We start from the raw sequence: 13,446 nt of genomic DNA, 5'->3' as shown, positions 1-13,446 counted from the left end.
AAAATGAAAAAGAGGATCCTTACCTAACACTAAATACAAAGATGAACTTTTCAACGGGGTACTGAGTACAGTGAGATCTGCTAACCCGGCCCTGACCTTTCCACACACCGACCACCCACGGAAGGTTTATCAGCATCTGGGTGAGCACCTCCACTCTGTGGGCCAAAGCCCTGCTCAGCCGGCTCCGCTCCTATGCGCCTGCCCCTCCCAGGGTTCCCGGGGTCCCTCCCCCGCCTCAGGGGACACCACGATTCCTCACCTTTTCTGTGTCCTGACTCTGCTGCCGAAGAGCTCCTGTGCGTTTGCTGCTGTGCCCGAGTCCAAGCCCTCGAACCGAAACGCGGAGGGGAAACGGGAGACTGAGCAGAAGCAGGCCAGTCCCCCCAGCCTTCCTCTCCTCCCGCCCAGATGTCTCAAAATGAGATGGAAATGACTTAAAAATAAATCCTAAGATTGAAAATAAGAAAGGCTGTAACCAGCAGACCAGAAACTGAGGAATTCCTAGAAGTTGGAGAGAAAAAAAAAACCCAGATGCAATTAAAATGGCAAGAATAGATGACTCGGGCCTGACCAGGCGGTGGCGCAGTGGATGGAGCGTCGGACTGGGATGCAGAGGACCCAGGTTCGAGACCCCAGGGTCACCAGCTTGAGCGTGGGCTCATCTGGTTTGAGCAAAAAGCTCACCAGCTTCAACCCAAGGTTGCTAGCTCGAGCAAGGGGTTACTCGGTCTGCTGAAGGCCCGCAGTTAGGGCACATATAGGAGAACGATCAATGAGCAACTAGGGTGTTGCAACGAAAAACTAATGATTGATGCTTCTCATCTCTCCATTCCTGTCTGTCTGTCCCTCTCTTTGACTCTCTGTCTCTGTAAAAAAAAAAAAAAAAAAAAAAAAGAACAGATGACTCGGCAGCTCAAAACATGAGCGGAAGCCAAAACGCTCTGCCCGTAAAGCAAAGCGGGCGAGACAGCCAGTCCCTTACGCTCGTTCTCCATGTGAGGAGGGAGTCATGGCTTAAAGGAGAAAATCAAGTTAAACAAACAGGGTAATTGACTGTAAGAGAAAAATAAATGCTTTAGGAAACAGAAGAGGATGTCACATCCGTGGAACAAGATAAGACCAGAGTCATATCGGGAACAATTCACATCCAGTCAGGCCTGGGCATTGGACCCTCGGACTTCGTGCCCACCAGGGCACTGACGGGTGCTCCCAGGGCCGACCCGCCGAACACCGGCCGGGAGAAGCCACCCACGGGAGCACGGAGTTCTCTGCACACCACTGTCTTCTCCGTTCAGCTCGTGCCACAGGGCCATCACCCGTCCTGTGAGGCTCCACTTCGCTTCCTTCCTTCGGTTTATTTTTTTGTCCCCATTCTCTCCCCCTGCCTGCGCACGGCTCAGAGGCAGCCACGCTAACGCATTTGATATTTAACCTTGAATTTGAACGTATTCTTGTGAAACATCTGGTATTGTTTCGGTGACTGTATTTTTTCACTCTGTTAAAGAAATCATGGCACACTTCTTTGCACGCTCACTTCTCTCGTTGCTGGTGCAAATCCACAGCCCAACAGTTTCCGGTGCCGCGGCACAGTTCGCGGGCGTGTTCCTCCGCAGCGTGTCACTCAGCGTGGAAATGCCGCTTTGAACTCCATTCCCCACGTTGCAATCAGTGAAGCGATAAATATCCTCCATCATATTCTCTTGTGGAATCATGTGCGACTTCATTTAACATTTATACCTGGGTGGCATTAGAGGGGTTGCAGGATCTCAGACACTTAACGGTGCCCAATTTGTGACACCTGTACCACTAACCTAGTATGTGCTTCCTGTGGTGAGTCTATATGAAGTACACAGCACCACCTATAGGATGATTTCTGTCAGAAAAAAAAAGGGGCAATGAGAATAAATAAAACCGAGTGATGGCACCTGGGGGTTAGATGTATATAACTCCCTTTATTTTTGTGTATGCTTGGACATTTTTAGAATACAAATAATACATATATGTAAACACTCGTGTTGAAGCCACAGCTATTTGATTTTCAATTCTACATGGCTTGACCCAATCATTTCTCGATTTATTGAACTTATATAACTATATATATAGTGGATTTGGACAAATTCACTCTAACACTGCAGACATTTTGAGATTCATTTAAAGAACATTAGCAATAGGGAAGAGGTGGATTAAGAGCAAACCTTTAGGTATAACTTTTAAATATTTTATTTTGACAGTCTTGGTTTCAAATTGCTTACTTCCCACCTGAAACTAATATAAAATTATATTGAATGTCAACTGTAATTGAAAAAAAAATTGTTTAATTTCCTCCACCACTATTTTTAAGCTTGTAATAAATTCTATGCTTTAAGCTAATGTCTAAAAAAATGCAAAGATATTATAACATCATTGTTTTACCTTCAGTGTTGTGATGGAAAAATATGATATTAATATCACTTTTGTTCATTTGGACTGGCCTGTTCATCTCTCTGAAATGTTTTAGAATTTTCTATATGAAATTTTTATTATAATCTGTCTAAATACGAGGTATTTAGTTATCCATTCTATTCGGAACTCTGAACATATTCAATCTGATGTCTTACATATTTCTTTAAATTCTCCATATTATTTTTATAAATCTTTCCTTCATTTATTCTTCTTTTTCTCCTTTTGGGACTTCTTTCAGGGGATATTAGATTTCTATTTCTGTCCTCCATACCTTTTAATTTTTCTCTTATATTTTGTTACTTTATCCCTTCTAAACGCTTCCTGATAGTATTCCTTGACTCTATCCTTTCTATAAGTCAGTATCTCTAATTTAATATTTTTCACTATTGATTTGCTCCAGTTTCTTGCTTCTAATACTGTCCCTTATCTCCTGACAATTTTATACTTATTTTAAATTAGTGTTCTGATAGTTCTTCCTCTGTAAAAGATTGTTACATTTGTTTCTCTGTGATAGATTTGTTCAATTTGTTATTCTTTTTTTCCTAGCACATGGTATTTTTTTCTTGTGTTCTCATCTTTCATTCTCTTTGTTTTTTGAAGGTTAGTGAATCACTATAAATGTTACTATTTAAGGCAGCCTCAGAGGTGAATGGAGGTGCTGGGCTCGCAAATGTATACAGCCCAAACGTGTAGATACATTTCACATATTACAAAGAGCCATCCACATTAGTAGGTTTATTTAACAGATGGAACTGGAGCATGTTTATCTATTTGGAAAAAAATTTTATTTTACTCTCTCTTCACACAGTAATCTAAAATAAATTCTAAATGAATTAAAGAGATAAATGTTAAACAAGAAAATATAAAAGAACTAAAGAAATAACTATAAAATAAATATGAGGTTATCTAGATTTTAAATTTCTTTTTGTGTTAGTTTCAGTAAGATGTATATATCAATTAATTTATTCATTTCATCTAAGTTGTCAAATTAATAGGCATAAAGAGCTTCATAATATTACATTCTTTTTATATATAGAGAGAGCTATAGAAATGCTTCTTTATCATTTTTGTTTTCTTTCTTTTTTCTTAATCAGTTTAGCTGAAGTTTAACAGATGTATTAATTTTAAAGACCCTTAGCTTTGTTAGTTTTCTCTATTACTTGTCTTCTATTTCATTGATTTCCACTCATTTTTTATTTCCTTTTATATACTTCCAAGCTTCTTAATGTAAAAGCTTGAAGCACTGATTTTAAACATTTCTATTCTTCCCCTAGCTTTGTGGAGATATAATTAATATGTGACATTGTGTAGGTTTAAGATGTATAACATCCTGATTTCATATGCTTAGATATTGCTATATGATTACCATCATAGCATTAGCTAACACCTGCATCCTATCAAATATGACCATTTCTCTTTTGAGAACATTTAAGATCTACACGCTTAACAACTTTCATACATGACACAGTATTGTTACCTATAGTAACCATGTTATACCTTAGGTCCTCAGAACTTGCTAATCTTATAACTGGAAGTTTGTGCCCTTTGACCACTTTTTTTGTTTTTTATTGTTGCAGTTATCTCCCCATTCTTCCTCCCTCCCTCAAGCTCCTGGTAGCCACCAGTCTGTTTCTCTGGGCTCGGTTTTCTAAATTCCATATCTAAGTGACATCATAGAGTATTTGTCTTTCTTTTTCTGAGTCATTTCACTTAGCATGCTGTCCTAAAGGGGACCTTTCTACTTTTCTTATATAAGCATTTAAACCTTATATTTCTGTAAGACAACTTTATCTAGATCTTTAAGTTCAAAATATATTTGAATTTCTCTAGGTTCTTCTTTGACCCATGGGTTTATTTGAAAAAAAAGTTGATTATTTCCCAATGATTTAAGTATTTAGATATTATATTCCTTTGATTTGTAATTCCTCCCTCACTCATTTTTGTAATTCCTCCCTCACTCATAATTCTATCATAGTCATAGAACACACTCTATATGGCTTCAATATTTTTCAATTTATTGCATTGTATAGTGTGGTCTAGCATATGCTGTAAAATATGTACTTAAAAAATGTGTATTTTTCAGTTATTAGGTATATAAATGTCAGTGAAGTCAAGTTGGTTGATAGTTTTGTTCAAATATTTATACCTCTACTGATATATTTATTTTTTTTTTTGGTGTATGTGTTTTGCTCATTATCAGTAAAGGAGGGTTAAGCAATTCCAACTATACTTATGGATTTGTTATTCTAGCAGGAAGAGATTGTAACCAAAAATTATGTAGCTATCAAAATTATCTCTCTAAAATGAAGGTGAAATAAAATGAGAGCTGAAGGGCTTCTGTGCTAGCAGTCTCACCCTATAAGAAATATTAAAGAAAATCTATTGGGCAGAAATGAAAAGACACTAAACAATAACTGGACTTCAGTGAAGAAATAAGCACCTCTGGAAACGTAACTACATAGGTAGATATAAAAGACAGTTTGCATATATTATTTTGTTTGTAATTCTTCCCCTATCTGGTTAAAAAAACAGCTGCATACAGCAATAACTATAAAACTGTGTTGATGGGTTTATAATGTTTAAAGATGTAATTTATATGGCAATAATAGCAAAAATGAGTGAGGGAGGAAATGAAGCTATAGTGAAACAAAGATTCTTAAAATGTGAAATAAAATCCTCAGGACAACCATTAAAAATTTAAGGGCATCAAAATAGTATACAGTAAGTATCTACTTCACACAAGAGAAGACAGTAAAGGATAAATACAAGAACAAAAATCACATAAGGCAGGAAGAAAAGAAATAGCAAAATGGAAAACATAGATCCTAATTTATCAGTAATTACATTAAGTGTAAATGTATTAAACACTCCAATCAAAAAGCAGAGATTGAAAGAATGGAAAAAAGAACATGAACTAACTATATGCTGTTTATAAGAAACATGTTTTAGATTCAAAGACATGAAGAGATTGAATGTAAAACTATGGGAGAGAAAAAAGAACTATGGGAGAAATATGCAATGCAAACAGTAATCAAAAGACAGCTGGTATGGCTGTATCAATATCAAATAAAATAAGTTTTAACATAAAAATTGTTGCTAGAGACAAAGGAAAACATTTCATGATGATAAAAGGGTCAATCTATCAGGAATATGTATTTATTGTATACTATAAACATATAAACACCTATCAACAGTGCCCCAAGATACATGATGCAAAAACTAACAGAAAAGAAAGGGGAAATAAACAATATTAATAGGAGACTTCATACCCCTCTTTTAATAATAGATAGAACACCTAGGCAGAAGATCAACAAGGTACTAGAAGACTTGAGCAATGCTATAAGCCAATTAGATCTAACCAACATCTATAAAACACTGCCCTGCCAACCTAGCAGAATATAGAATACAGACTCTTTTCAAGTGCATCTGGCAAAGGATAGATCATATATTAGGCCATAAATAAATTAACATAAATTTAAGACATTTAAAATCAGTCTGACCAATTGGTAGCACCGTGGACAGAGCATCAACATGGGACACTGAGGATCCAGGTTTGAAACCCCCAGGTCGCCAGCTTGAGTGCAGGCTCACTGGTTTGAGTGTGGAGTCGCTGGTTTGAGCATGGGATCATAGACATGACCCCATGGTCTTTGGCTTGAGCCCAGAGGTTGCTGGCTTAAAGCCCATGGTCGCTGGTTTGAGCCCAATGTCACTGGCTTGAGTAAGGGGTCATTGGCTCAGCTGGAGCCTCCTGGTCAAGGCACATATGAGTAGCAATCACTGAATAAATAACGTGCCATAATTATGAGTTGATGCTTCTCATCTCTTTCCCTTCTTGTGTGTCTGTTTGTCTCTCTTGCTTAAAAAAAAAAGATTTGAAATCATATGCAGTATGTTCTCTAACCACAATTAGTAAATATTAGAGATTTACAAATATGTGGAAATTAAACAACAAATACTGAAGTGACCAATTGGTCAAAGAAGAGATCACAAGGGAAATTATAAAATACTTTGAGATAGATTCAAACAAAAATACAGTATACTAAAAATTGTAGGATGCAGTTAAATCAATGTTTAGAAAGAAATTTAAAGCTGAAAAGTATTTACAGTATAAAAAGAAGAAACATCTCAAATCAATTACTTAACTTTCCATTTTAAGTAAGTAAAAAAAAGGAAGCGAAAACTAAATTCAAATCAAGCAGAAGGAAGGAAATAATAGAGATTAGATAGGAAGTAAATGAAACAGAAAACAAAAAGAATAGAGAACATCAATGAAACCAAAAGTTTGTTCTTTGAAAAGGTCAACTAAACTGACAAGCCTGTAGTTAGGCTGTTCCTCTCCTCTAACTACAACTAAGTATTTTGTAAATTACTCAACAAGTAATGAAAAAAGGATTCTAAAAGCTCAGTAGAGGAGGCAGCTGGCTAGAGACCCCGGGACTTGTGATAAAACAACATGGTCTATTCCCTGAATTTTCTTTTATCCCTTATTTCCCTGGACTGGATGTAGGAGAGAACAGTGTGTGGTCTGATCCACTAGCAGCAGTGACAGCAGCAAGGCCCTGGCAAACCTGCCTCCACAACTAGGGCACCAACAAACATTTCCATGTGCCCTCAGCGGCAGTAACAACAAAGCCCCTTGAAATTGTAAAGGGTACCACAGTGAAATTAAATTGGAAATCAGTAACAGAAGGAAGTTTGGGGACTAAAAATATAATCACCAAAATAAAAAGCTTACTGGACAAACTCTATAGTAGAGTGGAGATGACAGGATAGAATGAGAAAACTTGAAGACAGATCAATAGAATTTCTCCAATCTGAACAACAGAGAGAAATAAACTGAAAAAAAAAATTAGCAGAGCCTCAGTGATCTATGGGACAATAACATTTGTGTCATCAGAGTCCCAGAAGTAGAGAAGAAAGAGTGTAGAACTGAAAAGGTATTTGAAAAAATAATTATTTAAAACGACCTCAGTTTGCCTGACTGGTGGCGGTACAGTGGATAGAGCATTGACACTAAATGCTGAGATCTCTGGGTAGAAGCCCCAAGGTCTCTAACTTGAGCATTGGGTTGCCAGCTTAAGTGTAGGGTCAAAGGCTTGAGTGTGAGATCATCAACATGATTCCAAAGTTGCTGGCTGGAGCCCAAAGTCGCTGGCTTGAGCAAGGGGTCACTGGCTCTAGCCAAGGCATGAATGAGAAGCAATCAATGAACGACTAAGGTGAAACAACTATGAGTTGATGCTTCTCATCTCTCTCTTCCCTGTTTCTTTTTCCCTATCCCTCAAAAATCAACGAAACTGCCCCAATTTGGCAAAAGATATAAACCTCCAGATCCAGGAAGCTGAATGAACTCCAATAGGAATAAACACAAAGAAACACACACCAACACATATCATAAGTAAGCTTCTGAAAACTATAGACCAGTGGTAGTCAACCTGGTTCTTACTGCCCACTAGTGGGCGTTCCAGCTTTCATGGTGGGTGGTAGTGGAGCAACCAAAGTATAAATAAAAAGATAGATTTAACTATAGTAAGTTGTTTTACAAAGATTTATTCTGCCAAACTTAGCAAAAATCTGACATAAAGTACTTGGTAAGTAATTATTATTATATGCTTTAACTTGCTGTAACTCTGCTTTATAAATTTTGTAAAGTAAAGTTACTTCCCTACTTTATAAATCACCATTACTGTGGAACTGGTGGGTGGTTAGAAAATTTTACTCCTAACAGAGATACAAAAGTGGGCAGTAGGTATAAAAAGGTTGACTACCCCTGTTATAGACAAAGAAAAAAATCTTTAAAACAGTCAGGAATAATTCATTACCAATTCAAGTTACACAAATGTTCTCATCTTGAAATCATGGAGGCCACAATGAAGAGGCACAACATTTTTCAAGTGCCAGAAAGGCAAATAACCCAACTAAAACTTGGGCAAAGAATTTGAATAGACATTTATTCAAAGAAGATATACAAATGACAATTAAACACATGAAAAGATGTGCAATATCATCAGTCATTAGGTAAATACAAATCAAAACCACAATGAGATAACACTGCATACCAATTAGGATGACTATCATCAAAGAGACAGATAAGTGACAAATTGTAGAGAGGTTGTAGAAAAATGAGAACACTCATACATACATTGCTGGTGACTGCGTCAAATGGTGCAGCCATGTTGGAAAACTATTTGGCAGTTCCTCAAAGTGATAAGTATAGAATTACCACATGATAAAGTAGGTCTGCTCCCGGTTACATACCCAAGGGAAAGAAAAACATATGTCCACCCATAAACTTATACACGAATGCTTATAGTAGCATTGTTCAAAATAGCTAAACAATGGAAACAAATAAAATGTCCACCAACTGATGAACGGATAAATAAAACGTGTTCCCATGCAATGGAATACTATTCAGCTATTTAAAGCAATAAGCCCTGGTGTGACTTGTGGCAGCAAGTACTGGTACAACCCAGACAAACCTCGAAAACTCTATGCGAGATGAACCTTACAGTGTATGGTTATGTTTCTCTGAGATGTCCAGAATAAGCAAATCTATAAAGCTAGGAAGTAGATCCGTGGTTGCCTGGGGCCGTAGTGGGAGCAGAGGCAGGTATGGGGAGTGGGATAAGTTGAAAAATGGCTTCTCAAAAGATACCCATGTCCTAATCCCTGGAACCTGCAAAGATAAGTCTTTTTTATTTTTTTAATTTATTTATTTTTTTACTTACAGTTTACCTTCAGTATTATTCTGTATTAGTATCAGATGTATAGCAAGGTGGTTAGAAAATCATGTGCTTTACAGAGTGGTCCCCCACTCTGTAATATTGCTGGTAGCAATACAAAACGGCGCAGCCATATTGGAAAACAATTTGTCAATTTTTTAAAAAATTAAATGTAATCTTGCCATACAACCCAGCAATTCCACTCTGAGTGTGTATGCAGGTGAAATGTAAACCTATGTTCATACAAAAACCCGTGCACAAATATCTGTAGTGGTTTTATCTAGAATAATCCAAAACTGGACACCAACCTGAATGTCCCTCTGCTGGGATATGGATAAACAAATTGTGGTGCCTCTGTACAGTGAGATCCTACTTCTGAATAAAGAGGAATAAACTACTAAAGCCCCCAACACACATCTCAAATGCATTATACTAATTGAAAGAAGCCATACGATGTTATTTTATTTTTATAACATTCTGGAAAGGGCAAAATATAGAGGGGAAAAAAATAGGTCGGTGTTTACCAGGACCTGAGGGTGGGGTGGAGGGTTGACTACCAGGGAACATGGGGAACCCTTAGTGGGTAATAGAGTGTTTCTATATCTTGATTGTGGTGGTGGTTACCGATCTCTGTGGGAGTGCCAAACTCCCAGAGCTCCCCACTGAAAAGAATGAAATTTACTCTATGAGAATCAGACCTTAATTTTTTAAAAATGGAAATAATAGAAACAAAAAAAGTATAATGCTGTGTTAAATTATTTTGTAGGAAAAACCTAAAGTATACACAGTTTTAGAGATTTTGATAAATTCTTCCAAATTTCCCTCAAGGAACATTGAATCCAGCTTACACCACTTCTGCCAGGGGAATGAGTATTTGGGTTCTTACACCCTCAACACCACGGTGACAGTGGTGGCACTTTTCATAACACCTCACTGAGTGTGGGCACACGGCAGGGGTTTAATAGCAATGTTGATTTCAGGCAGGTGAGGTCCCCACCAGGGGTAAATGTGCTGATGGAGGGAAGGAAGGGAGGGAGACACCATGTGTGTTGGGAGGGGTGAGAGCCACTGAATGAGGACTGGGGCAGAAGTGTTGAAAAAAGAAGGGCGGAGAAGGAAAGCATGACTGGTCTTCTGGGAGCTGAGAGGTCTGAAGTGACAACCGGGTCTCATTCCTGTGTCCCCATACCTAGCACCGCCCATAGCACATGAGATTGTAAGAATGGACAAATGAAGGAATGAACAAGTGAGTAAGTTAAGAGACTAAAAATTTGGCATCAGCAAAGATAAAACTTCCTTGGTTTGGGACTCGGAGGCTCAAATTCAGTTGAAGACTGTGGCCTTGTGAACTTGAGGACTTTTTCCTCTGAGTTCCACCAAAGGAGAAGAAAGTTGGCAGAGCTGAGTAGGAGGAGACCCCATGACGTGGGGCTCCACCTAGGTCCCTGTAAAGCCAGTAGCCACGGCCACCATCACAGCCACCTGGCCCATGCAGGTTCGAATTTGATTCAGACAGATGGTAATGAAACAACAGAACCAAGAAGAACTGGTGGGCCATTAGCTTTAATCCTAGCTTGCACCTGGTGAGCAAGAAATACACCTAGTGGGAAAACAGTTCCCTTTCCATTCAGGGCTCCCAAAGCCACTGACTTATCTGAGTTTCCTAGAATCAAAGATTTCTACCTACCAGTCTTATTCTTTTTTTTTTTAATTTTTTAATTCATTTTAGAGAGGAGAGAGAAAGGGAGAGAGAGAGAGACAGAGAGAGAAGGTGGGGAGGAGCTGGAAGCATCAACTCCCATATGTGCCTTGACCAGGCAAGCCCAGGGTTTTGAACCGGCGACCTCAGCATTTCCAGGTCGACACTTTATCCACTACCAGTCTTATTCACCTCTGTTCCCTATCTCCTTCTCTCTGCACAAACTCTGCACATACTGGCTTCTCCTTCAGCACTCCACCATCTTGGCTGCTTCTCCTCTCCTCCATGTGGCCTTTCTCTGCTCTCCTCCAGCATGGGCTCCTCTGCCCCATTTTATAGAATAGAAATCAAAACCTTTAATCCAATATTCAAACAAGGAAGTCTCTGATACAAAGTCACTTAGGGTGGGAAAGGCTTAGTCTTAAAACTAAGCCTTAGGCTATAATGACCTTGCCTGCTTACAGCCTGTCCCCCACACCCAATGCAAACTATAAACAAGCAAACATATATATCATATTTACAAACTTATTTGACAAACATTCCACCCCTTTTGCTCGCTTCATAATCTAAAGCACAGGTATTCCTGCACAAGGAAATTAGGCACATTACACAAATTACAACAACATGACAAATCATACAATTTCAACAATTACAAAGATACACTTCATCAGTCTCAGAGCATTTTGCCAAAAGCACAAAATGTCCTCAGACTTCTTTCTAGCCATGGGAAAAGCTTCCCAGGACAGGGGAAGGGCCTCCAGCAAAGCCGCCCCCACCCCCATCAGGGTATTTCACATTGTCCAAAATCCGTAAATCCATCCAACAAAAGAGTCAGTGCCCACTCTGGTTGTAGTACAGGAATCAGTCCATGCACATGGAGCCTCAGCCTCCCCCCTCATCCCTGCCATCTTGGCAGGTCTTACACTGTCCCAAAGAGGAGCACGTGGCCATGACAGTCAGCATTTCCATCTCTGCTCCAGAGAGCATTATGGTGTCCACCCCTATGTCCAAAAATCGCAGACCTACTAGGGGCATAGTAGGTACTGCTTGCTGCTGGGCTCTCACCTTCTGGAGACTGTGGATTACAACTCCAGACCGATTTTCCTCATTCTCCAAAGAGGAACTGAAAACACCAGCTCCCTCTGCCAGGCTTGAGACCCGGGCCGCTGCTGCCTTCTGCTCTACGGGCCTTGCAGACCCAGCCCTGGCCTCAGCCCTGGCCTCCCGCCGCTGCTGGCTCTCTACAACGTCCAGGGTAATCTGCAATTCACAAACCTGTGATTCCTTCTCCAGCGGCTGCTCCATTTCCAAGCGAATCTCAGGAACCTGGTCGGCCTTCTCCTCCAGCGCTTCCTCCAACTCCAAGGTCGGCATCTCTTTCTCCCACGTTTGCTCCAGCTCCTTCCACTGCTCAGTTTGCAAGTCCCGGGCAGCCTCTTCCACAGAGCTCTTGGTTTCCTCACCCATGGCTGTAAAAGTCAGCCAGCCTACGGCCCCCAAAAGGACAGCCATAGGGAACCATAACAGCAGCCAATCCTCTACTCCACTGCTCAAAGGTGGTGGTGGCTCCATACCGATCTGTATCAAATCCTGCCACAGACTACGCCAAGTGTATGGCGTAGCCACAGCCACCATCACAGCCGCCTGGCCCATGCAGGTTTGACTTTGATTCGGACAGACGGTAATGGAACAATGGAGCCAAGAACTGGTGGATCATTAACTTTAATTCTAGCTTGCACCTGGCAGGCAAGAAATACACTCAGTGGGAATAGACTTCCCTTTTCATTCAGAGCTCCCAAAGCCTCTGACTTATCCGAGTTTCCTAGAAGATTTCTACCTCACCAGCCTTATTCACCTCTGTTCCCTATCTCCTTCTTTCTGCACAAACTGGCTTCTCCTTCAGCACTCCGCCATCTTGGCTGCTTCTCCTCTCCTCCATGTGGCCTTTCTTTGCTCTCCCCCAGCATGGGCTCCTCTGCCCCATTTTATAGTGTAGAAATCAAAACCTTTAATCCAGTATTAAAACAAGCAAGTCTCTGATACAAAGTCACTTAAAGTGGGAAAGGCTTAGTCTTAAAACTAAGCTTAGACTATAACGACCCTGCCTGCTTATAGCCTGTCCTCCACACCCAATGCCAACTATAAGCCAGCAAACATATACAGTATATCATATTTACAAACTTATTTGACCAACAGTCCCTACAGCCTAAAGGAGCAGATGACACAGTTCCTGGTTGTCAGCAGTGTATCCTACTGATTCTCAGCTCTGGGGACTAAGTGAAGGGTGGGGTCTTGGGCCAAATGCTGGGTCATTTTAGCCAGAGCAGGGCAGCTGTACAGAGGAGATAGGGTTGAGCAGAGGAAGTGCAGTGGGCATGCCTGCATGCTGGCTGGGGGCCAGAGCCCAGGCAAGAAGGGGCAGAGGCGTGGTTTCTGGGAAGAGGTGGGGGAGGGGAGGACTTGATGTTGCTCTAGGAAGCAGGCAAGAGGGAGGTGGGACAGGACAGGTAGAGAGAAAGACAGAGCTACGAAGACAAGTTAGTAGCTAAAAGGAGAGGCAGCTTGTGTGTGTGTGTGTTT

The sequence above is a fragment of the Saccopteryx bilineata genome, chromosome 1 (assembly GCF_036850765.1).
Source record: "Saccopteryx bilineata isolate mSacBil1 chromosome 1, mSacBil1_pri_phased_curated, whole genome shotgun sequence".
In the NCBI taxonomy this organism is placed as follows: domain Eukaryota; kingdom Metazoa; phylum Chordata; class Mammalia; order Chiroptera; family Emballonuridae; genus Saccopteryx; species Saccopteryx bilineata.
The sequence above is the reverse complement of the archived record's forward strand: the minus strand, read 5'-3'. Positions refer to the sequence as shown.